The 27,913-nt window shown below is 35.0% G+C and overlaps 1 protein-coding gene across 14 annotated transcripts in view; it reads right to left on the bottom strand.

Annotated features, from left to right (window-relative positions):
* INPP4B (inositol polyphosphate-4-phosphatase type II B) overlaps positions 1 to 27,913 on the bottom strand; it is a 981,822-nt gene that overhangs the window by 433,393 nt on the left and 520,516 nt on the right. The gene's annotated exons all lie outside the window — the stretch shown is intronic.

Genomic DNA, 27,913 nt, shown 5'->3' with positions numbered 1-27,913 from the left:
CAGACAAAATGGGTCATTAATTTTTGAAATGGTCAACGGGGTGTGTGTTTTTATGTGTGTCAGGGGTATATAGATAGATTTATCTATATGCACATTATGTGCATACACATTTGTATATACATACATGCATATATAACACTAATCAATCCAAGTAAATAATGAGTATGAATTACTTCCAATTCACTGGACTTCAGCTAATTTTGTCCAGAAATAGAAACAAATTGACAATTCAATGAGAAAAATAAACCCTCTTCTCACTTAGAGACTTTTTCATTCAATTATTTAACAAGTATTTCTTGATTCCTACTAAGTTACATTTATGACACACTAGCTATTTGGGATATAAAGAGAAAAATGAAGCAATCCTGGAGGTGCTTATTTTCTATGAGAAAATTAATATGTATAAAGAAATCATTGTACTTGTTTATATATATATATATATATATATATATATATATATATATATATATATATAAATATACACATATGTGCATGGTTGAAGTCTGATGAACTGGAAGCAGTTTCTGGTACTAGTTATTTCCTGGGATTGATAAGTGATATATATGTTTATACTTGTTTACATGTATGTATCTATATGTATATACAGACATACACGTGTATATGTCTATAATCTGTGGCACATTGGGTAGAAAGTTGGTGGTGAAGTTAAAAAGATTCATCTCCCCAAGTTCAAATCCAGCCTAGTTATGTGACCCTGGGCAAGATGCTTCATGCTATTTGCCTTAGTTTCCTTATCTGTAAAATGAACTATAGAAGAAAATAGCAAACTACTCAGTATCTTTGCAAACAAAACCCCAAATAGGACCATGATTGAAAATGCCTGAACAATACTGGTGGCCAATGCAAAGTAATAAGAAATGAATCAAGTACTAGTAACTGGTAGAATCAGACTAGGTTTCCTGGAGGAGGTGTTCTTAAAGAAGAACAGTGATTCCTTGAAGCTGAGTAAGAATGATGCTATTGCAAGCATGAGTGAGAGCCTGGGCAAAGTCACAGAGATGGGAGATGGAATAATCTATACAGTTCAAACCTACTGTCAGTATTTCACAGACTTTTGGCCTAAGTCCTTTTTTCTTCTCTCTCTCTCTCCTACTCAATTTGCTGATCTTATCAGTTCTTAAGAATTAAGTTATCATCTCTATGCAAATGACTCACAGACCTATTGTTCTAGTCCTAAGTTCTCTCTTGACCTCCAGTCTTACATCTCTAACAGTATATTAGACAAAGCGAGTCAGCTTTCTCAAAGACAACTTAGTTAACAAATTCATTATTGTTTTCTAAAACTCTCTTCTCTTCCTAACTTTCTGATTCCTATCAAGGGTAAAACCATCATCCCAGTCACAGAGAATCATATCCTAGGTGTGTCATTCTCAATGCCTCTCTCATATCCCCCATATTTGATCACTTGCCAAGTCTTGTCATTTCTGCCTTCTTATTATTACTTATACTATACTCCCCCTTCTCTCTTCTGACATTGCCATTACCTTGATATGGTTCCATATTCCTGGACTATTGTAACATGCTTCTAGTGGTCACCCATATCAAGTCTTCCCCATTCCAGTCTATCCTTCATTTAGTTGTCAAACTGATTTTCCTAAAGGACAAATATGACCAGAGCAACCCCACCCCCCAACATAAAAAAACACCAGTGGCTTGCAATCACCTCTTAGATAAAATGAACAATTATCTGTTTGATATTCATTTGTGCTTTATAGTCTGACCCCTTCCTTCCCTACCAATCTTCAAACATTTTGCCCTCCTCCACATACATACTTTTGAATTCTAACCAGCTTTTCTTCCTATTTTTAGCATGAAATATTTCACCTCAACTATGGGTATTTTTGCTGGTGTTCTTCATGTCTAGAACTTTCTCTTCTTCTTTACTATCCTAACTTCCCTGGCTTGTTTTATTTCTCTGCTAAAGACTCATCTTCTGCAAGAAGTCTTTCCCAGTCCTCCTTAATCTTAGCACCTTCCTTCTAAGATTATTTCCAATTTATCTTGTTTATACATAGTTGTTTGCAACTTGTCTCCCTCATTAGACTTTGAGTTACTGGAGATCTAGGGCTCTGTTTTTATTGTTACTATTATTTTTATGTCTTTATATTTCCATCTTGGCATAGTGCCTAGCTTATAGGAGGACCTTGATGAATGTTTATTGACTTCATATGAAAAAGTTCCTATATAGCACTGTTTCCCTGTTTTCAGTTTTTTTTCTTTCTATCAACTTTAGTTTATAACTTTTTTATCTTTTCTTCAGTTTTTTTCTATTTTTATTCTGTTACTTTCCTACCTATTCTGAGAGATATTCATTTTCATTAGTCATACAAATAAAAATAAGTGGCATTTAGATGTGTTAGGGAGGAGAGAAGATGAAAATAAAAACAACCCCAAAGTAATGGTATCCATATCACTTTCACCTGCCAAGTTTCCTTTTTTTGCCCTGAGGTGGTTAGTGAAAAGCCATGTTTAGTCCATTCCCTCCTCATCTCTAACTTTTAGGACCCTTCCATTCCATCAGCCAAGATGCCATTTTAGGAATCCTTTCTTGATCTACCCTTCTCCCAAGTATTTAATTACTTTTTTGAAATCACTTTGCATAAACTTTATGTTAAGTATTCGAATACCCTCTATGTCTCTCCCAGTAGAATGCAAGGTCCTTAAAGATAGGGTATGCTATTATTTATGTCAAACAGAACTGAACTAAGCTGTTCAAGTTTGCAAACAGTATCTATTACTTGGGACAATGAAGACTTGAAAAAAGATTTTCCTCTTTTGAATCACTGATCTCTCTCCTTTCATTAAATTTGTATTTAAAATTCTAGTAATCAAAGTTCATCTCAGCCTGTGCTACTTGCAGGTCAAGGAGAAAGCAGATGCATCCTGATTCTCAGGAGCCGTATATCCATGACAAGGAGAGTGGGGCATCCATCAGACAGGCGGGGCAGGGGGGGGGGACTGTGAACTGCTAAAGGATGCCTACTACTTAAATGTGCTTCCATCACACTGACTGGCCTTTTTACTGCCTTATTATTGGAACTGACACATTCCCCCCATAGCAAGCTCTATGAAAGGAAGAATGCTCAAGGCTATAACAGAATTCCACTTTCTTTCTATGGCATTTTTTTCAGCACACTTGTCATTTCTTAAGCTCATTTGCCCCATTCTAAAGACATCCTCTTTGACTCCTGCCACCAGCAGCTTCCTTAGGCCTCCATTTCACATTTTGCTTTATTAAAACTCCACCCCCCCTCCAAAAAAAAAAAAAAACACTCTTCTTGACTCTAGAATTCTCTTCACCTGCTGACTTTTTTCATTTTGGCTTCAGATTTCTCTCTCTCTACCTTTGAATTTCTTTTGATTATATTTCTTGCTATTTTTTTCTGTTTGCTAAACTCATGGTCCTTTCATGTGATGCTAAAGAAGGTAACTACAACTCTACCTAATCCCAGCTCAGTGGTCTCTCTCTCTCTCTCTCCATTCCAACTTTACACTTTCATTCATATTCAGCAAAATTGATTCTGGCTTTTCATTAGTCCTGGTTTTGTTTTTCATCCTACTACACCCTTTCGGTTTCCTTTCTTCTTCTTCTTCATGTACTCTCCGGTAACTCCAACAGGACAGAGGCATAATTCAAGCTCAAGATGCCTTAAGAGGTTCCTCTAGAGCAAAGTTAATGCATCAGATCTAGATATCTGTTTTTCATTCATCCTTTTAATGACAAACATTTTTACCTAGTGGTACTTCAAGATTCATCTTCAAAATAAAAGACTATGTTGGCATCTGGAGCAAAAATAAGGTAATATGGGGGAAAATACTGTACTTGCAAAATAATTCAGACATCGGTTTAGTGCCTTCTTATTAAAACATTTGATATTTTTCTTACAATTAAAAGCCCAAATTATCAAGATAAAAAATATGGCTATATTCAACATTTCAGAAATGTGAAAATTTATAGTGAGTCCAAATTTGCAAATTAGCAATATTTGAATATCTCACCCAACATCTGAGGTCCATCTCAAATGTTCTAATGTTTCAAAATGAAAGTCATCAGAAATCATAAAATCCTAGAATTCAGAAACTGAGAGAAGATCCATGGTTATCTCACCTGACTTGTATTTAAAAAGGATGCCCTCCGTATATAACTGAGAAGTACTCATTCAGCCTTTACTTAGGAGATGTTAAATGTAAGGAACTCTCAAACTCCAACCTATTCTACTTTTCAATGTCTCTGAATATTAAAAAATTCATTCTTATTACAAGGCTAAGTCTACTGAAACTTCTTATAAATAAACGGAAGGAAAAAAAGAAAAAATGAAGGAAGAAAGGAAAGAAAAAATGAATGAAGAAAGTAAGGAAGAAAGAAAGAAAAGAAGGACAAGAAGGAAGGAAGGGAAGAAGGAAGGAAGGAAGAAGGACAAAAATTCTACACTTTATTCCTCATGTTGCCCACTAGACCAAATTTAATTCCTCTTTGATGTGAAATCCCTTTATTTGCTTCATGAGACCTATTCACACCACTTCTAAGCCTTTTCTCCTCCTGTACTTTTTTAAATCCTTCAATAAATGACATGAATTTGATGCTTTTCATCAGACTGGATCTCTTCCTGTAGCTATTCTCAGGCTTATCAATAACTATCCCAAAATGTAGGAGATGTTTTAAAAGCAAAACTCTCTCTGTGTGTGTGTGTGTGTGTGTGTGTGTGTGTGTGTGTGTGTGATATGGCATTTGTGCCTTCATCTGCTAAATAAGAATGATCTTAGCACCTGCATCCCAAAAAGGTTGCAATGTTTTAACAAGTAAAGTGCTTTGAAAACATTGAGCACTAAAGAAATACTCTTACTAGTATTATTAAATTTATGACTTTCTTATGGCCAATCACATCCTAATTAGAATCATGTAAATGCAATTTTATCTTCCCCACTAGACTATAAGCTTTCTTATTTACCTTCTCATATCCCTTTATGACTAGTATACATACTAAATGTCAAATTAGATTCTTGATTTGAATTTATTAAATATTAGATAAAATTAAATTTAATCATGCAAATCCTAACTGCTAAACTAAGAACTAGATTCAGAGCAAGAAAAACGTATTGCATTAATAGACAATTGCAAATGATTTTGAGTGGAAGTAACATGGCATAATGGATAGCATTCTCAACTTGGTGTTAAGATCCTGGGGCTAGATTCCTGGAGTGGACAAGTCTTGAAACTCTCTGAGTTTTCATTTTTCTCATCTGTAAATTGATGATAATAATACTATAAGTATAGGTCTGTTGTGATCCTCAAATAAGCAAAAGAAGTAATGTTATATATGCATTAAATTCTATATATTTAAGTTATGACATCCTAGTAAATAAAAAGTAAAATAAAGAGATTTTTCTCTTTGCAAGATACACACTTTAGTGATTTTAAATGCAAATTATAATACCAATAAAATACCATTCTGGACCAGGAGTCTATTTGGTGAGTTAGGTGGTGAAGGAGATAAAGTGCCAGTCTGAAGTCAGGAAGAGTTATCTACCTATGTTCAAATTGAGAGAAATTCAATAGCTGTGTATCCCTGGGCAAGTCACTTAACACTGTTCACCTCAATTTTCTCATTGGTAAAATGAATGGGAGAAAAAAGTAGAAAACCATTTCAATATCTTTGCCTTGAAGATAAACAAGAGGGTCAAACATAACTGAAATGACTGAACAAAAATGATGTTCTTAAAAAGAGGTATTAGTTACTGGCTATGATTTACCCTTGATAGGAAGGGAAATAATTAGATCTACATCTTTAGTAAAGCCCAGTTATTGTTAGTGCCCAAAGGAGGAAGTCAGGTGAATTTTGCTTGGGATTAGAGGTGGACAGTAGACATGAAGATAACTATGTCATTAAAGTATATATCTCACATTTGAATTAAAAATTTAATCCTAAAAAAGCACTATTTAGGATAGAACATGTAAAGCATCCTGGACTTAATGATCGATATATGTTGATACAAGAATATGAAAGAAGCTGTGAAACAAACACATGTAGGTAAGAAAAATTTAGTATCTATTGGATACCTAGAAAAATGCAGTTAAGTAGCTGTAACAATTATGCACCAGAGACTCATTTTTCTTCATAAAACAACAGATTTCAAATCCCAAAACAAAATACAAACCTCAAAATATATTGGTAAATTCTTAACGCAAATTGGAACTAGGACATCATTATAGATAAAACCGTTGCCAACTATTATCCAGGGAGAACAATGATCCATAAAAATCTAAGAATATTATAAATGTATGTCACCATATTGAAAAACTCATACACTCTATATTACATATAATGAAAAGCTATGAAATATAGAGACCAAGTAGAAGAAATCCAAACTATATTGAAAGATGATGAAATAACACACCACAGAAAATTATCTTTTATCCTAATATTTTAAATTCAATTATAAATAGTAGTTGTTATATTTACCTGCATTTGATTACCAGAATACTAATCTAAGTTCCAATCAAAGGAGAAAAAAAACGAGCAGTGACAATTAAAACAATAGTGACAATAAGACAGTCTGGTACAACAGACAGATTATCAGAATTGTGGACAAGATCTAAATTCAAATTTTACCTCTTACAGGTATATAACTAGCCATTGTTTCACTTCTGATCCATTCTAGCAATCTCTCAAAATACATTTTGTTTTATTTGTTTTTGCCTCACTTGTTCTGTAAATATGTGTCCTCAGTGTATGTGAATATTGCTCCTATAGACCAGGGCTTGAAAAATGACAGCTACCAATAGGTCATTAGAAAATGTAGTAGCAGGGCAGAGCCAAGATGGCAGCATGAAGGCAGGAATTCCTGGAAATTCATTCCCTCAAAACTCTAAAAGCCATCAAATTATGGTTCTAGCTCAAATTTAGGGGGGCAGAAACCACAGAAAGACTGAGTGATACTATTTCCCAGTCCAAGACAACTTAGAAGTTCTGTGGGAAAGATCTGTTTCACTGGGACCAGGGGATTGGAAAAAACCCACAGCTGCAGTACAACACAAGGAAGGGATAAAAAGAAACAGCTTGAAAGGGTGGTGAGAGAATTCTGCTGCACCAGAGTAAGTACAGAGCAAGCACTGGCCTCAGAGCAGCCCTGCTGTGAGAACCTGCAGTGGAAATTAGGGAAGCCAACCTACACATCCAAAGCACAGCCTCCATATGGTAAGGGGGTGAGGAAAGACTACAGAAATCTCTCTGCTCTCCCTGGGGCAAGACTCTGCTATTTGCCAGATCCAGCTTGCAGTTTGGGTTTCCATACTATGACAGTGGAGCAGGGACTCTCCTCACAGTTCTAGGACAGAGGGGAGCACCTGTAGTCATCTACATATCAAAGAACAGGTAAGAGATCAGTCAGAGCCTCTCATAAGACCTTGGAGGAATTAAGGTACCTGTGTGTTGTCCCCCAAGCCCCCAAAGCATTGGAAGTGCAATAAATCAATCATAGGCTAAGGAAACAAGCAAAGAAAAAGAAGAATTTGACCATAGAAAATTACTTTGGTCCCATGAAAGATTCAGAAGATGAGAAACTTGAGACTTCTGTATCCAAAGCCTCCAAGAGAAATAGAAAATGGGTTCAGGCTATAAATGAGCTCAAAAAAACTTTGAAAAGTAATCAAGGGAGGTGGAGGAAAAATTGGGAGGAGAAATGATAGTGATATAGATGTCATGAAAAACAAATCATTAGCTGAAGAAAATACTGAAGAAAATAATATGTTAAAAACCAGTTTTGGCCAAATGGAAAAAAGAAACACAAATGGCAAATGAGGAGAAGAATGCCTTAAAAAGCAGAATTGGCCAGCTGGAAAAGGAGATAAAAAGGCTCTCTGAAGAAAATAATTCCTTCAAATGCAGAATGGAACTTAAGGAAGCCGATAACTTTGCAAGAAATCAGGAAGAAATAAACCTCTTCAAAAAAGTCAAAAATTAGAAGAAAATGTGAAATATCTCATTGGGAAAATAAGTGACCTTGAAAACAGATGCTGAAGAGGTGATTTAAAAATTATTGGGCCACCTGAAAGTCATGACCAGGGAAAAGAGCCTAGGCTTCATTTTTCAAGAAATAATTCAACAAAATTACCCTGAGATCCTAGAAGCAGGGGGTAAAATAGAAATTGAGGGAATTCACAGATGACCAACTGAAAGAGATCCCAAAAGAAAAACTTCCAGGAATATTATAGCCAAATTCCAAAACTCCCAAGTCAAAGAGAAAATACTAAAAGCTGCCAGAAAATGGGGTGGCTAGATAGAGCAGTGGATAGAGCACTGGCCCTGGATTCAGGAGTACCTGAGTTCAAATCCGGCCTCATAACATATATATATATATATATATATACATGTGTGTATACATATGTGTACATATATACATATATGTATACACACACAAACACATATAAATACACATGCATATGCATGGACATATTATTCATAGATGTTGATATATTTAGTTTGTGTATATCTTTCATTTTTATAAGATTTCCTGAAAACCACCACCCCTCCTTACTCCGCTACTTTATTCTTGCTACCTTGCCCTCCTATTCTTTAACCTACCTCCCTTCCAAGAATGCCTCCCTTACATGCCCTTCTATGTACCCCTTTATCATATTCCTTCACCATCTTCCTATTCCTTCCCTTTATTTCTTTTGGGATTTAAAAGGCTTTTATACTTTTATGGATATATTTATGTGGGTGTGTAGGTGTGTATATTGTTCCTTTTTAACCCAAATCCAAAGAGAGTAAGTTTCCAGAACTACTAATGCACCTTTTCCATCTAATTCCTCCTTCTCACACTTCATTTGTATAAGATGGTAACTGGACTTAATCTTTTCCTATACCATTTGACTTTTTAGAATCATATCCTACTCAGTTCTATCCACATCTTTCCTTTTAAATATCCAATTACTAATAACAATCTTGTCCATATGGTTTATACTTCCACATATAATAGTAAACAATTCATCCTTATTCAATCCCTTGTAATTAGTCTTTGATGTTTACCTTTTAGTTCTCTTGAATCTTTTGTCAAATTTTCTATTGAATTCTTCAGGTTTTTTCCCATGAAATTTACTAAGATGAATAAAATCAGATATTTGAGTCTGTTTTTTAAAGGAGTTCAGGAAGACTTTGGAAATGGATTCAATTCACAGACTATAGAAGGATGTTCAAGAAAACAAAGGAGGAAAAAGAAGGAAAGAGGAAGTAGGGGGAAAAAGAGCTAACAGCTGACAAATAATGTTTTTGATAAGTTTATTTATCCAACTACAAGCAAAGATAGTTTTCAACAGTGATTTTTTGGTAAGATTGAGTTCCTCCCTTCTATCACCCTCCTCTTGACAGTGGGGATGAGATAAAAGTTATACATGTATAATCATATTAAAGATATTCTAATAATAGTCATGATATGAAAGAAGAATCAGAGCAAAAGGGGAAAAAGATGAGGCAAAAAAATCATAAAGCAAGAAACAAAACTTAAAAATTGAAAATAATACACTCTTGTCTACAGACTCCATGGTCTTTCTCTGGATGTAGAAGGGATTTTACAACACCAATCTTTTAGAATTATCTTTGATCATTTTATGGCTCAGAACTAAGTTTACCATAGGTGATCATCTCACAATGTTGTCATTATTGTGAACAATTTTCTCATGGTTCTGTTGACTTCACTAAGCATTCATGTAAGTCTTTCCAGGACAAGAATATATTTTTAACAGAAGCCCTTATTTAATACATCATGATCCTTAGAGTATCTCAAATACTCTTGTTCTCTTTTCTGGAAATTCCCCCTCCCCCACTTGCTTAACCTTTTAGAAATTGTTGCCATCAATTATCTCTGAAAAAAGCTTTGATGTTCAACATAAATAGAAAACTAACAAAATATAAAAAAGTCATCTCTCAATAAATACATGGTAAAAGGTTATACATAGTTGTCAAAAGAATTGCAAACTAAAAACAACCAGATGGCAAAATACTTCAGATAAAGATTTAATAAACACAAGCTTTACTTCACAAAGAAAATGAACAAAAATAAGAAATGGAAATATGCAATATTTGAGGTATTAAAGAAATACATATTTTTGTAGATTTGTGAATGGGTGCAACCATTCAGGAATTTAATTTTTGAATTATGCTAATAAAGTAGCTAAGATTTTCATTTTGTCTCAGAGATTCCATTGAATTCAGAGAACTTCATTGAAGATATATCCATAGACATATACAACAAAAAGAAAGGGTACATATATACTCTTTCTCAGGGGAACTCTTTCTACTCATATCTTGGAATAAATCGATCAAACATGGTGATACCTGGAGTCATGTCTCATAAGGATCATTTAAAGGAACTGTTTCTACCTTCTACCCACCCTCACCCCCCAAAAGAGAAAGCTTTGGATGGAGAAAGGAAAGCTAAAAGGTATTTTCAAGTATCTTAACAATTGTCTTGTGAATATATGTTTAGGTCTGTGCAGCTCCAAAGCATAGTACCATCAAATAATATCACATGCAAATATCTGGATAGATGCAAGCATCTGGAGGATGCCATCTTTTCTAGGAAATTCCTCTTCCATTGTGAAGTCAAGTCAGACACTGGCAAATGTGTCTTCTCTTTATTTCACTTTATAATAATATGTTGTTCCTATCAGAACTCTTATGAGATCAAAATGTATATGAAGTGGACACTTTTAGAAAAGCTTTAAGAGTATGTTTTTGTCTATGTATATCAATCAGCAATGGGTGGTTATTGCAAAAAGACAGATTCCAACTCAATGCATGAGAAAGACTTCCTAATAAGTCTTTTCAAAAGTGCTTCCACTATTGATTTTTTGTTCCCCTGAGAAATAGTTACCACCACCACAACACTATTCTACCTCCCTTGCCACGAGAGGTCTTCAAGCAAAGGATGGATGACAACTTGTAATGGATTATGAAGAGATTTATGTTTGTTCATCTATAAGGTAGATTAGTTAACTTTTGAGATCTCTTCCAACTAGGAAGATTGTGATTTATTCTCATGTACTCTTTGCCTCAGTAAATTGGACTAGTTACTGCAATACAGTCATTCCAGTTTTTGCACTCATTTCCATATTTTTCCTCTGCTTAGGATGGCCTAGATCTCTGTCACACTCCTCATTTCTTCAGGCCCAGATCAAAAATTGTCTTTCTCCAGGAAACCTTCCTTTGTTTATATATGTTCCACGTCTATCATTATTGGACTATAAGCAGTATGAACTAGACACTGCTTTCTAAACTGTGTATATGATCTATTGCCTTATTCAATATTTCTCTCAAGTTGACACAAACCTAGAAAAATAAATGAAAATAAACCTCTTACCTTTTAAAATGCTAAAGAAGGGGTTAGGTTCTATAAATGTGTACCTTCCCCAATGTTTGCTGCAAAGATTTTTCATGTCATAAAATCTGCATGTGCTATGATTATTTGTTCCATTTGAGTCAGCTATCACTATTTTTGAAATGAACCATTTTCATTTGAACTTTTCTAAGGCTGAGATCCTGTCCAGTGTAGCTTTGTTTTTTGGGGGGGAGGTTTTTTTTAGAGTTTTACAAGGCAACTGTGGTTAAGTGGCTTGCTCAAGGCCACATAGCTAGGTAATTATTAAGTGTCTGAGGCTGGATTTGAACTCAGGAACTCCTGACTTTAGGGATGGTGCTCTATCTACTGCACCACCTAGCCACCCCCAGTGTAGCTTTTTTAAAAAAAAATCTCACTACCAGAAAGTTTTATTGAAAATAGATGTGCAAAATGACTATCATTTCAGCTGCTTTCTGTCTTTGGGATGACAGATATTGAATACACAGTTAGGCTAATAGAAAGCTGTTTTCACTTTCTATTATATTTATTACAGAAAGCTCCCTCTTTAACTACAGTGCATGACTTTGTTCTTGGATAAAATGCAACCTAATTGAATTGACTTAACCATGGAAGCTTAAAGAAAATGTGGTTTAGGGTGGAGGCAAAATGCTTTATATAAGTTTCCAAAAAGAAATCTTTAACAATAAACTGTTTTCTGATTACTTTTTTTTAACTATAGAGAAAAGCTTCCTTCTTCGTTGCTGCACTTGCTATTACATATCACCCTCTATTTTTGATACTTAACTAATAATTATTAATTTTTCTTCCTCTTTGTTTAAGCTACCATTTCTACTACTACTACCACGACCACCACCAACACTACCACCACCCATCACTACCACAATTACTACTACAACTGGTTGACCGAAGAGGACCACACAACAACCAAACAAGTGATTAGTGAATTGAGTTGCACAATTATACTTATTATACTGAGGGGAATGCTGTGCAAGAAATCCTGCTCACTTTCCTTTTCAGAATCTTTTTAGCCTGGCCTGATTAATAGATAACAGGACTATTGGAGATGTCTGGTTTCTGTGGGAATCTCTTGGTCTTAAATTGGTTTCCTTTTGTCCCCTCAGGAAGGCATCATGGAGCATATAAACACTGGGCAAGCACCAGTTTATGAAATCTGGCAAGCACCAGCTTGTGAAATCTGGCAATAGAAGCAACAACCGATGAATTATAACCTATATCTCAGTGGACTATCCAACAGAATAGCTTTTTCCTCTCAGACCTTCCACCTTTGAGCTACTCATTAGCATGCCGATCTCAGTAAGGTACCACAATGCACTACCCACTTCTATTTGTACCAATATTAGTACAAGTGCTACCATGATAATGATTACTACTATGACCACTACCACTACTATGACTTCTAGCACTACTACCACTATTATTGCAATTACTACTACTACTACTACTACTACTACTACTACTACTACTACTACTACTACTACTACTACTTTCACATCTGCTACTTCTGTTATTATTGTTCTATTATTGAAACTACCCCTCATATAAGAATTTACAGTTTAGAAAGCACTTTACTTATTGATACCCTAAGACCTATATGAGAGACTTCTTGTTATGATAAGTTTAGGGCTCAGTTTTGCTAATTTGCTAAATAGAAAGCCTATTTATTAGGTGACTATTGAGGGGCTGATATAAAGTCACCTTGACACTCACCCTTGTTGACTTTTTTATGACATTTTCACATTTTGTTTTCCAATTATATACAATATTAATATGTACCCATCATTTTTGCAAGGCTCTGAGTTCTACAATTTTTCTCCCACCTTCCCTTCCCTCCCCCCCCCACACAGAAGGCTGTCTGATAGTCTCTACATCGTTTCCATGACATACATGGATGTAAATTTAATGTGTTATAAGAGTAAACATAAGAACAAATATAAACTTCCTCCCCCCCCCAAGAAGATGAGAAACCTCAAGAATAGAGAGAGGGAAAAAAATTGTACTTCAGTCAGTGTTCAGATTTCAATGGCTCTGTCTCTGGGGTGAGTTGCTTTCTTTATCATAGGTCCACCAGAGAAGTTTCTTCAATATTTTTCCCACAGTTGCTATTACTAGCTGTACCTCCACTCTATTTCTCCCCATTTTCATTTATTATACTCTCTCCCCTTTCATCCCGGCCCTGTCCAAAAGTTTGTTGAAACTGAGTACCCTCCCCCTCGATGTTCCCTCTCTTCTATCACCTATTCCCCCTTCCCTCCCCCCATCCCCCCTCATCCCATCCCTTTCCTCCCATCCTTCTCCAGGTCAAGACAGATTTCCTCACCCTATTAAGTATATATGTCATTTGCTCCCTGAACCATTTCCAATGAGAATGAAGGCTCACTCACTCCCCCTTGCCTTCCCCGCTGCCATTCCATTGAAAAAGCTTTGTTCTTGACTCATATGAAATCTCTCAGCTTTTTCTTCATCTTCTTTCCATTCTTCCCAAGACTTTCCTTTATCACCCATTGATTCCATCTTTTTACTATATTATACCATTATATTCTGCTCCTTCCTATGTCCTGTCTATATATACTACTTCTAACTGCTCTTATAAATGAGAAAGTTCATATGAATTATCAATATCTTCTTCCTGTGCAGGAATGCAAACAGTTCAACATCATCAAGTTCCTCATAGTCCCTCTCTTCCACTTCCTCTATGGTTCACCAGAGTCCTGTACTTGGAGATCAAAATTTCTGGTCAGCTCTGGTCATCTCAAAAGGATAGTTTGAAAGTCCCCTGTTTCATTGAAAGTCCATCTGTTCCCCTAAAAGAGAATGTTCAGTTTTGATAGGTAGTTGATTCTTGGTTGTAAATCAAGATCTTTGCCTTCTGGAATATCATATTCCAATCCCTATGAGCCCTTAATGTAGATGCTGCCAGATCCTGTGTAATCCTGACTGTGGATGCTCAGTAGTTGAATTGTTTGTTTCTGACAGTTTTTAGAATTTTCTCTTTGATTTGGGAGTTTTGGAATTTGGCTATAATATTACTGGAAGTTTTTCTTTTGGGCTCTCTTTCAGGGGGTGACCAATGAATTCTCTCGATTTCTATTTTACCCTCAGCTACTATGATCTCAGGGCAATTTTGGTGTATTATTTCTTGAAAAATAAAGTCTAGGCTCATCTCCTGGTCATGGCTTTCAGATAGCCCAATAATTTTTAAATTAATTCTTCTGGATCTGTTTTCGAGGTCTATTGTTTTTCCAATGAGATACTTCACAGTTTTTCTTCTAATTTCTGGCTTTTGGGGAAGAGTTTTATTTCTTCCTGATTTCTTGTAAACTCATCAGCTTCCTTTAGTTCCATGCTGCATTTGAAGGAGTTATTTTCTTCAGAAAGCTTTTTTATTTCCTTTTCCAGTTGGCCAATTTTGCTTTTTAAGGTATTCTTCTCATTTGCCTTTTGTGTTGCTTTTTCCATTAGGCCTAAACTGGGTTTTAACATATTATTTTCTTCAGTATTTTTTTGTATATCTTTCACCAAGCTTTTGATTTGGTTTTCATGATTTTTCTGTAATAGCTCTCATTTCTCCTCCCAATTTTCCCTCCACCTTCCTTAATTGCTTTGCAAAGTCTTTTTTTGAGTTCATCCATAGTCTGAGCCCATTTTCTATTTCTCTTGGAGGTTTTGGATACACAAGGTTTGATTTTGTCATAATCTGAGTATGTGTTTTGATGTTCCATGGGACTAAACTAATTCTCTATGGTCAGGTTCTTCTTTTTCTCTTGTTTTCTCATTTCCTCAGCCCAAGACTAATTTACAGCACTTCCAAGGCTTTGGGGTTTTTTGGGACATCCCACTGGGACCTTTATTTCTCTGAGGTCTTATGCTTTCTTGCCTGTGCTTTGATATGTAGATGTGCCCCTCCCACTTCCCTCTGCCCTGGTGCTATACAGAGAGATTCAGCTTGGTTATTTAGTATGGAAGTCCAAACTGCAATATCTGAATGTAGGCAAACAGCAGAGTCCTACCCCAAGGAGAGCAAAAGAAATCTCTGCAGCAAAGAAATCTTCTAAGCTATCTTGGGCTGGGAAAATGTATCACTCTGTCTTTCTGTGGGTTCTACCCCTCTAAATTTTGGCTAGAGCCATCCTTTGTTTTTTTGGAGGTTTGGGGGGAAGGAGTTCCCTGGAAATGCTGCCTTCGTGCCTCCATCTTGGCCCCACCCTCCTTGTTCATTTCTTGAAGTCTAGTCAGAAACTAGTAGGACATTCATTTAAGAATAGCTATAAAAATATATTGAAAAGATGAAGATCTCCTTAAGGATATGATCTCTCTCTCTCATAACAATCAACTTAGATCAATGTATACTATGGGAAGACTAACAAACTGCTTTCTGTGAGGGGTGGGGGGAGGAAGCCAAGATTTGTGGGGAAATTATAAAACTCAAATAAAACCTTTCTAATAAATAAAATCAAAAAATATAGAAATTAACTAAAAGAGTAGAAAGGAATAATTACAAATGTTGGACGAAATTCAGGAAAAATGAGTTGCAGTTGTGAACTGGTTCAACCACTCTGCAGAGCAACTTGGAACTATGCCAAAAGGATTATAAATCATGTCTGTCTTTTGACCAAGAAATGCCACTACTACTCCTGTATACACAGAGATGAAAAACAAAAAGGAAAAAATAACTTATATTTACAAGGAGATGAGGGTATGCCCATCAGTTGAGGAATGATTGAACAAAGAGTGGCATGTGCTTACAATGGCATCCTATTCTGCTACAAGAAATGATGAGCAGGTTATTCTCAGAAAAACCTACAAATACTTACATGAGTTGATGCAAAGTGTACAGTCATTGTGTACAAACTAGGAACAATGTAGGATGATCAGCTATGAATGACTTGGTTTTTCTCAGCAATACAGAGATTCAAGTCTGTTCTGAAAATCTCATGATAAAGAAGGCTGGTGGTGTCTGAATATAGATTGGAAAAAATACTTTTCTTATTTTACTAAATATTTTTTTGGCAGGTCCATGTTTTCTTCCATAAGAGCATGACCGTTATAGAAATATTTTGCCTGACTATACATTTATAATCTATATCAAATTGCTTGCTTCCTCAATGATGGGGTTGGAGAAAGGGAGAGAATTTAGAAATCAAAAGTTTTAAAAACAAATGTTAAAAATTGTTTTTACATTTAACTGGAAAAATAAAATGCTAAATAAATATTTTTTTTTGAAAAACAGATGAATATCAGTAAAGGAAGATCTTTGAATTTCTATTTTCATTCCTCAAAAACTATCATTCACCATCTCTTTTTTTTCAAGTCACAAAAGAAGAAAAAGCCTAATTCTTCACTAAGGTCTCTTGAACTCAGTGAAGTTAAATTTTTTGGCTTTGTCTAGTATATTGTCCTTTTATGACAAATAGGGCATAGTATCTATCTCTTAAGTATCTCTATGTATTTTCTTATGCATACATACATGTATGTGAAAGAGAAATAAATAAGTGAAGAATGAACAATTAGAAGATAGATTTTTAAAACAAAAGAGTAGTACTACATTTAAAATCTTGATATCTAGATTATTAACTAAAACTACCATCTCTTCACATACATATATATAATCATATGTCATTTACATATATATTTATTTAAATGGAATTTTTAATTTATTAAATGAAACTCATTAAATTGAGTTATTATTTAGGGGAATTAATTTGAATATCTTCATTCTATATCAGTTACCCAGAAAGCATATATGGTCCTTTGTCAGTTATACTCAGACAATAGGTTTAACCCAATTACTACTGTAAAGTCACAGCTTCCTGAGTAACAGCTAATATTTATATTCAGTTGTTCTTCAAATTATTTTCCTTGATTTTACATTTTCCACAGAAAACAGGAATGCATATATAAAGGTCATCATAATTTTGTAAAAGTATATTAAAATAACACAGAGATAACTGCAAAAATATATCTAAGGATTTCGGTTACGAGAAAAAAAAACATTTCTAGTATCTGTGACAACGAAGTGCAAATTTTAATTCCTCTATTAACTTATTTCATGAGTTGTTGTTCTTTTGAAAGGCATTACTATTGACCTACCTTTTTATTAATGGGCTTCTCTGAACCTATGGTCTTATTTTTTTTCCTTTATATAGAAATGAAAAAGTCCCCTCTAGGCCTAATCTATGGTCTTAGAAGTTGATTATACTGAGACAACAAGACCATAATGAGAAGGGCAGGAGAAGAAATACAAAATTTAAAAGATAGTCTGTGTTTTTTCTTCATTAAATTAGTAGTTGATGATATAAAAACTTACCAGGTAAATAACAGTGCTTCCCAGACACTCTTGTGTCATAGAGAAACTGATAACTCTTAGTTAAATTGTGCTTGATCCTACTAATGGAAGTACAAGATTAATTTCCTAAGGCAATATATTAATAATCTGTAAACCTCGAGAGGAGTATAATTGGGGCATGGATTTTCATCCATTATTCTAACAATAATTTTGTTATTTCTATGTAACTTAAAAATTATCTGAAAGATCTTCATAATTGGCTTTTTAATTTCTAGTAGTACCAGAATCTGTGACCATAATTTTTTTCCTACAGAAATATTTGGTAGAAATAGATACTTTTTCATTGTTTAAATGTATCATCTATATGAATAATCCCAGATCACCGTTTGCAACTCATGCTAAACTTCCCTCCAATGTTATTCTTTATTTCGTCTAAAATTCTTGAGGTTGCTCACATAAAATTCTGAATGTCATTCTAATTGATCTTCTCACTGTATATATGGTTTCAAGGAGTCACCCAGGCTATCCATCCATTATCTTACTGTATGAGAACATCTAATTTTCTAGTCATATATCTCATTGATATTATTCTTTTTTGCGTGCACAATTTATTATCCATAGTATCTTGAAACCTATTTATGTTCTCCATTGCTCTTTGGATGACCTATATTCTTGATTACTTGTAGACTATAGTATTGCATGAATTACAGCCACATAGTTCTGGAATAAATTCAATGTTACGAATATGAGTTTTTGACTTTGGGAGAAACTTGGGGTCAATGAAAGCACTATGCAATTTCCCAATTGTAGACCAGTTTACTGCATTCATCTTATTTAATTTCTAACATTATTATTTCTGTCCAATACAAACACAATGATATACTGACTCTGAGGGTTGTCCATCAAAATGTTTTAAGATTATTTACACAATAAATGTATAATTACATCTGGAATTGTGTTCATGATTTTGCATCTAATTTGGAAATTTGAACAGTGCTCTAGGAGGTGGTACCATCAAATAAAATCACAAGCAGATATCTTGATATATACAAGTGATACAAGCATCTGGAAGACTCAAGTCCAGGGAATTACTCTTCTATTTTGATTCCATGTTAGATAAAGGCAAATATTTGTCTTTCTGCTTTATGCTACACTTTATGATAAAATCCAGAATGTTCTCAAACAAGGTTATCTATGTTGTGGCTATCAAAAAACACTGTAGAATAAAAAGATATGCATAATTTACCCTTTATTTTAGAAATGATTTAAAGGTGGAATCAAATGGAATTTTAAGTGAAAAAATAAAAAGGACACTAGACTCCTACATCTTATCTTTCAGTCAAATGCATGACTATAATGATGTGGTATGCTGAAGTATATAATTTGATAAACTCTATATTCCTTCCCAGATTTTCATCAAGGATACCTACACTACATATTCAAAAAGATGAAAAAATTGGTTAATAGATCAGTATTTACTAATTTCCACCATTTGGGGGCAGGGGAATAAAATCTATAATCTTTCTCTCAATTATTCAATTCTTTTAGACTTGGTCTCATAACATCTTCTGGATTTTGCTACTGGGAACTCCCTTAGTCCTCTCACAACTTCTGTTCTTTTCCTTCAGTGCCATTTCTATTTCAAGTCTCAAATTAAAGATTGTGATTTGGAAGGCAAATGTAATGACTCTTCTGTCAGGGGGGTCTTAACGGTCATTGATTGTTGAGTCCAATTCTTTCATGGTTGAGAAAATTTAGGCCATAAGAATTAAGAGATTTGACCAGAGTCACACAGGTATTGCAGGAGTAGGGGAAGATTCAAAATCATGGTCTTCCTGAAGAATGCTCTATATCCTACATTTGCTACTGACAGAGAAAAAATTTGCAATAGAATGTTGATTCTTGTCTGTTTTTCATCTTGTTATCTGCTAGATGCAGCCTTAGTACAGTCAGGGTGATCTGGTTTTATCTTTGTTCAAACTTAACTTTCTTCCTAATTTCTCTAATGCTATCAAGGGCCTTATCTATTATTTTTTCAGTTATCCAACTTTGGCACTATTCTTGACCCTGCCCTTCTGTCTCCCACCCTATCTAATCTGTTGCCAAATCTGGTCACTTATGCCTTCCCAACAACTCTTGCACTTATACTCCCTTCTCTCCTCATATGCCATAACCCTGGAACAGACCCTCATTATCTCATGCCAGAAATATTGCAGTATCTTCCTCTCTGGCTTCCCTAAGTCAAACCTGTCTCTAATACATTCAACAATCAAAGTGATTTTTCTTAGGTGAAAAACTGATCCTGTTATTTCTCTTTAAGCTTATTTGCTCCTCATTAACTTCACGATAAGAGAGCAATCTCTCTGTTTGACTTTTTATCCTTCATAACCTTGCTGCTTCTTACCTTCCCAATTTTCTTACACCCTTATTCTTCCCCTCCACATTCCCAAGACTCAATAACTCTATCCTGCTATTCCTATGACATTTCTATCTGCTGATAACATGCATATTCAAAGCACCTAGAATTCTCTCCCTCCTCTCTTCTGCTTCTTGCCTATATTGACTTCTTTAGAGTCCCATTTAAAATTCCTCCTTCTATAAGACAGTTTTTGCAATAATCCTTAATATTAGTCCCTTTCCTCTGAGATGATATTCAATATTTCATATATTTGATTAGTTACATCATGTCTTCTCCATTAGATTTAAGTTTCTTGAGGGCAGAGACTATCTTTTGTCTTTCTTTGAATTTAAACTCTTTGTATACTTTGTATCTATTCTAGTACATAGCATTGTGTTTGGGACATAGTAGGAGCTCAATAAATATTTGATTATTTGACTAAATTTCGTGCCAAGTTATTTTTTGTTATATGACTTTCCTTGATTGCTTGTCATTATTTCATGAGAGGATAATGTCCATAATCTTCTAAAAAGGAAATTCCTCTCCAGAAAAATATTTTTCTCTAGAATATAAAATCATCAAAAATATTTTCGGGAGAGGAATTTCCTTTGTAGAAGATTATAGTTCATTTCACAAGATTACATTTCCTAGCTGAGATGGTTTCTAGGTTATTTTGAACTCTTCATCATGATGATTGATTTTTATGAGTAAAAATCTATTTTTTAATTTTTGTTTAAAAATAGCACTGGTTAATGTTGGTATCTGTTCATTTATCCTTTCCCCATGCCCATATCATTTATAAATAAGTTTGGAGTTTTCAAAGTGCCAAATTCACATTTCTATTCATTTAATTTTGTATTGGTTTTTACCTTTTTACTCTTAAAGACTATGGTATGACTTTAAATAAACAGTTCATTTGGAAAAGACTTCCATTCTAAGTACTTGTTCCTTTTTTGTTAAGATATTGTCAATTGCAGGGGTGGAGCCAAGATAGCATTGTGAAGGCAACATTTCCTGGGAAACCCTTCCCCCTAAAATCTCCAAAAGCTGTCAAATCATGACTCTAGCCAAAATTTAGAGGGGCAGAACCCACAGAAAGACTGAGTGATAAATTTTCCCAGTCCAAGATAACTTAGAAGTTGCTCGGGGGTGGCTAGGTGGCAGTGGACAAAGCACCGGCCCTGGAGTCAGGAATACCTAGGTTCAAATCCGGTTTGAGACACTTAATTACCTAGCTGTGTGGCCTTGAGCAAGCCACTTAACCCCGTTTGCCTTGCAAAAACCTAAAAAAAAAAAAAAAAAAAGAAGTTGCTCAGGAAAGGTGTGTTTCACCAGGACCAGGGATTGGAAAAAGGCATGGCCTGAGCTGAGCCCAGCCCAGCCCAGCCCAGGGATCACTGGGAACTGTTTGAAGGGGTGGTCAGAGAACTTTGTTGCACCAGAATGAGTGTGGAGTGAGGACCACCTGCCTCAGAGCAGCCCTGCAGTGAGAACCTGCAGTGGGAATCAGGGAAAACCAGCTTGCATATCTAGAGCACAATCCACAGGTGTTAAGGGGGCCAAGGAGAAGGTAGAAATCTCTCTGCTTTCCCTGCTGTTTGCCCACACTCAGATCCAGGATGCAGTTTGGCCTTCCATACTAAAATAGCATGAATCCTCCTCACAATTCCAGGGCAGACAGGAGCCTGTGGTCTTCTACATATCAAAGCACAGACAAGAGAGTATAAGACCTTGGAGGAATTAAGGTCCCAGTGGGGCCTCCCAAAAAAACCCCAAAGCCTTGGAAGTGATGTAAATTAGTTTTGGACTGATGACATGAGTAAACAAGAGAAAAAGAAGAATCTGACCATCGAAAATTACTTTGTGCTATGGAAGATCAAAATACATACTCAGATGTCAATAGAATCAAAATTTCCATATCCAAAACCTCCAAGAGAAATAGAAAATGGGCTCAGACTATGGATGAGCTCAAAAAAAAGACTTTGAAAAGCAATTATGGGAAGTGGAGGAAATGAGAGCAATGCAGAAAAATCATGAAAACCAAATCAGCAGCTTGGTGAAAGATATACAAAAAAATACTGAAGAAAATAATATGTTAAAAACCAGTTTAGGCCTAATGGAAAAAGCAACACAAAAGGCAAATGAGAAGAATACCTTAAAAAGCAGAATTGGCCAGCTGGAAAAGGAGATAAAAAAGCTCTCTGAAGAAAATAACTCCTTCAAATGCACAATGGAACTAAAGGAAGCTGAGGACTTTGTAAGAAATCAGGAAGAAACAAAACTCTTCCAAAACAAGCCAAAAATTAGAAGAAAATGTGAAATATCTCAGTAGAAAAACAACAGACCTTGAAAACAGATCCAGAGGAAATAATTTAAAAGTTATTGGACTAGCTGAAAATCATGACCAGGAAAAGAACCTAGACTTCAATTTTCAAGAAATAATACAGCAAAATTGCCCTGAGATCATAGAAGCAGAGGGTAAAATAGAAATTGAGGGAATTCACAAGTCACCTCCTGAAACAAAAGATCCAAAAGGAAAACTTCCAGGAATATTACAGGCACATTCCAAAACTCCCAAATCAAAGAGAAAATTCTAAAAACTGTCAGAAACAAACAATTCAACTACTGAGGATCCACAGTCAGGATTACACAGGATCTGGCACATCTACATTAAGGGCTCATAGGGACTGGAATATGATATTCTAGAAGGCAAAAATCTTGGCTTACAACTAAGAAACAACTATCCAAAACTGAACATCCCCTTTCAGGGGAAAATGAAACAGGGGACTTTTAAATGTTCCTATTGAAACAACCAGACCTGAATAGAACGTTTGATCTTCAAGTCCTGGACTCTGATGAACAATAGAGGAGGTGGACAAGAAGGACTAACTATGAGGAACTTAATAATATTGTACTGTTTGTATTCCTGCATGGGAAGAACCTACTGATCATTTATATGAACTTTCGCATTTATAAGAGCTGTTTTAACGAGTATATATAGGCAGGAAACAGGAAGGAGGGGGGGAATATGATGGTGTAATACGCTAAAGAGGAGTCAATGGGTGATAAAGGGAAGTACTGAGAGGAAGAAGGAGCTAATAAATTTTACATGAGAGTCAAGAAAAAGCTTCTTCAATGGAGTGGAACAGGGGAAGGCAAGGGGGAAATGAGTGAGTCTTCATATCATCAGAAATGTTTCAGAGAGGAAATAACATACACACTTAAAAGGGTACAGAAATCTATCTTACCCTAGAGAAAATGAGAAGGGAGTGTATAAGAGGGAATGGAGGGAGGGAAGGGGGGAATAGATGATAGAGAAGAAAGATTGAGGGAGAGGGTACTCAAATACAACACACTTTTAGATAGGAACAGGATGAAAGGAGAGAAAGAATAGAATAAGAGTGGGAGGAATAGAGTGAAGGTAAATACAGCTAGTGATAGCAACTGTGAGAAAAATTTTGAAACAACTTCTCTGGTGGACTTATGATAAAGAAGGCAACTCATCCCAGAGACAGATCCATTGGAATCTGAACATAGACTAAAGTATATTTTTTTCCTCTCTCTCAGTATTCTTGAGGTTTCTCATCTTCTTGGTGGAGGGGTCTATGTTTATTCTTAAAACAAAATCATTGTACTAATATAAAATAAACCAAAAATTAATTTTAAAAAAGATATTGTCAATTACCCTTTTGTGGTATTATTAGATATTTCCCATTCCTCTAAAATTTCTTCTTGAGTGTGAGACTTATGCATAGTCTATAATTCTTTGGCATTTTTCATTACTTAATTCTGAAACTTATTTTCTAAAATTTGACAGGCAGCCCAGTATGGCTTTATGGAAAAACAGCTGACCCTAGAACTAGAAGATTTCCATTTGAATTCTGTCTCTGACACTTTCCCTATGTAACCCTTAACAAATTAGTTCACCTCTCAGTTCTCTAAGCAACTCTCTGAGACAAAGCTACAGAGAAGATGCTGACCTGCACTGGTAAATAAAGTTCTTCCTTGGGAACCTCCTACAGGAAAGAAATTACCCATATAAACCCAGTTTTCTAACTTTCTTTTTTTCCCCATCCTCTCTATGCTAACTATTGAAACTGTTATTAAAGTAGATGTTGATTTTATTTAGAGCACGTTAATGCATTATTCCTAATTAGACCCCAGATGCTTATCCTCTGGAATAGGTATTAGAATTTGACTACAATTATCTTAATATGGGCAGCCAGGTGACACAGCAGCCTAGAATCAGGAAGATTCGTGTCCTAAATTCAAATCTGGCCTCAGACACCTACAAGTTGTATGACCCTGGGCAAGTCACTTAGCCCTATTTGCCTTGGTTCCTCATCTGTCAAATGAACTGAAGGAGGAAATGCCAAATCACTCTAGGTTTCTGTGTCAAGAAAACTCCAACTCATGAAGAGTTGACAACAATTTTCATGGTGATATTTTTGTTTATATTCATCATGAGAATTTCAGTTTGAGATATTTTTGTTGCCTTTGGATACACAGTAAAGTCAACTCTGCCAACTTTTCTATTTGTTTATTTTTCTCTCCACTATAAACTATGAGTTATTTTTTCAACAAGTATAACTTCCTAGTGATAATAATAATAATAATAATAATAATAATAATAATAATAATAAATAAACACATATAGAGAGAAATCTTTATGCCACATACCAGTTTATGCACTTTGGAAATATCTCATTTGATTCTCTCAACAACTTGGGGAAGCAGATGCTACTAGTATCATCTCCATTTTACAGCTGAGGACTACATTTGATCTCCAGTCTTTCCAACTCCAGGTCAGCACTTTATATACCATACCACATTTCATTTATCAAGACTGATTTTTTTTTTATTTTCTCTCATATTACATAGAATAGTTAGTCATGAACAACATCTCACATTTAGAATATTAATGCTGTCACATTAACATTTATAGAAAGACTAAAAAAAGTGTCATTCTAAGTTCCTTCTTCCCTATTTTACATCTCTGAACCTTAAAAGCAGAAGGGGCTACATAGAATAGTATCATTTTATAATTGGGGGTTTTTTCCAAGAGTTTCCCCATAAGAAAATAATTTAACATTTGGTGGAGGTTAGGAGTCTTGAGTTTTAATTGGCCTAGTCCTCAGAAGAAAGGTATAAAATCATTGGGAATGTACTTGAAGATAGAACCTACTAGTGGGTGAGTCTAACTGATCTCACCTTGAAGAATCTAGGATCACCCTCAAATCACAATGAAACATTGAAATAGGACTCGTGTAAAGAGGGATCAACAAAATTTATCAAATAATGAAGAGATTCAGTGAGCAGCAAGATAGTTAATTGTTTATTCATTTTTGGATCATAGTGTTTAGCTCTCTGCATGACCTTCTACAGTATGTAATTATACATCTTGATTTTACAGATAAGCCAGCTCAAGTCTGGGGAAAGGAAGTAATTAGTTTTACATTATACAGGTAGGAATAAGAAGGAGAACTTGGAATTCAGGTTTAATCTTCTGCTGGCAAAAACACAGTGGAGATCATTCTCTATTGTATATCATATCCATTACTTTATGGTGACTCAACTCATGATTAAATGAAATTAGTAGATATTACACTAAGAGGAAGCTATGAAATATCTAGAAAATGAAGTAATGATCACAAAGCCTGATCATAGATTTATCTAGTTAAAGGGCTTTCCAGATTATCTTCATTTTCTTATATAACAAGATTTCTAGACTGGTAGATAAGAAAAAAGATAGATACATTATTTACCCAGATTTGGGGAGGGGGGTAAAAAATAGGATAAAGTTTAGGACAACTAAGTGGTACAGTGTATAGAGTGTCAGATCTGAAGTCAGAAAGACCTAAATTCAATTCTGGTTTCACTTACTCTGTGACCCCTGGGCAAGTTATTTCCTCAGTTCTTCATTCATAAAAGGAGAAGGAAAAGGTAAACCACTCCAGTATCTTTTGCCAAGAAAACAAGGGGGTCAGGAAGAGTCATACATAACTGAAAATTAACTAAATTACTCCTCTCATGCTATTTTTATAGAAAAGATAGATAGCTGTGGGCTACATGGAGGCATAATCAGTACTATTCAGAGCTGGTTGAATGACAGGACTCAAGTTTGTCATAGAAGCAAATGATAAAAGATTTAGAATGGAAATGAACCATAAGAACTATCTAGTCTAAATTCCTCATTGTGCACAGAAAGACACTGACATCCAGAGAAGTCACAATCACCTAGGTTATAAGTGGCGGAGATAAAATTCAAATTCAAATCTTCTGATTGAAATCCAGTCTTCTTCCCAGATCAGATACTGTCTTGCTAGCAGATCAATATTATTTTGGATGGAAGTCCCTAGTTTCTCCATTGAATGTATACTCCTACCTATGGTAATATATTTTTTAAAAAGTAATGAGATGATGATCAAATTCATGGAGGATACAAAACAGCAAGGAATAGTAGTGTCAACACTCCAAAAACAAATGCTGATGAATTAAAGCAGCTAATTCCATTAAGATGAAATATATATTATATATAACATATCAAGCAATATATAATTTAAATAATATATTATATATTTGTGATTTTAAAAATCATCATAAAATATTTAATGGATGAGGTTTGGCTAGGCAACATAGATATGGAGGTTTTAGAGGATTGCAAACTCAAAGTAAGCTTAGCATTCTAAGTTTTTTTTTTTTTTTAGAAAAGCAGGTGAGAAATTGAGAAGCATTATTAAAAAAGCCTTCATCTAGAAATAAGAAAGTGATGATCTGAGTAGATGCTGCCCTGGTCAGAACACATCCAGCCAATTATGTTCAAGTCAGAATGTAAATAGATGAGGTAATTATCATTCAGAGAAAAGTAATCAGATGAGCTAGACATCAGCATCGCAATATATCAACTAAAAGAAGTGGCAATATTTATTATTGGAAAGAGAAGTCTTTGTAGGAGGGACACGATGGCTCTCATGAAGTTTCTGAAGGGTTCTCAGATATAAGAGGAACTAGACATATTATGCCTGAAAGTGGAAATCAGAACAAGGACCACTGAGTGGAAATTGGAAAGGAGCCAATTCTGAACACTTAAGAGTTTACCTCAAGTGGAATGGCTATTTTGAGAGGGAGAAAATTCTCCCACTCTAGAGGTCTTTAAGCAAAGATATGTTGATACAGGCCAGTTAGCTATGTTATAGATCCTTGATCATTTATTAGAATCATTTATTATATTCTTTTTCACGTGTTAGAACCACTTAGTTTCTAAGAACCGTTCCAAATCTGTCACTATATTTCTAAGCTTCATTGTCTGTTTGTCTATATGTGTCTTAGACAAGGCTTCAACCAGAAAATAAGCTGGTTTCCAAATCAAAGAAAGAAATCAAATATGAAACTGCATTTAGGAAATTTCAATGATTCGAAATTTCTTGCTCCTACAAAAATCAATCTCTAACATAATGTATTTTTTCCCCAGGATATTTCATGGGTACAAATTACATTTTCTCAGAGTAACCAAAATCACAAGTAACAATAACTAAAATTGATTAGCAAAAGCTTGCAAATTCAACACAATGAGACTGTGAGGCAAGCAACAAATGTGATATTTCCTCATGTTCATAAAGGGGGAAGCTGAGGATCCAAGAGATTGAGAGATTTGTTCATGGTCACAAAGATAGTTAGTGATGGGTGGGATTGAGACTGGGTCTCTTTTATCTATTATATTCTGCTGAATTTAGTTCAAAGGCAATGCAAGGAACATTGGTGCAAGAAGATACAGCAAAGAAAGACCTTTAGTATGAATGACAGCATAGAAAAGATTTCAAAGGTTCACATAT

The sequence above is a fragment of the Macrotis lagotis genome, chromosome 3, assembly GCF_037893015.1.
Source record: "Macrotis lagotis isolate mMagLag1 chromosome 3, bilby.v1.9.chrom.fasta, whole genome shotgun sequence".
Taxonomy (NCBI): Eukaryota; Metazoa; Chordata; class Mammalia; order Peramelemorphia; family Peramelidae; genus Macrotis; species Macrotis lagotis.
Note: the sequence above shows the minus strand (reverse complement) of the source record. Positions and strands in the feature narration are given on the sequence as shown.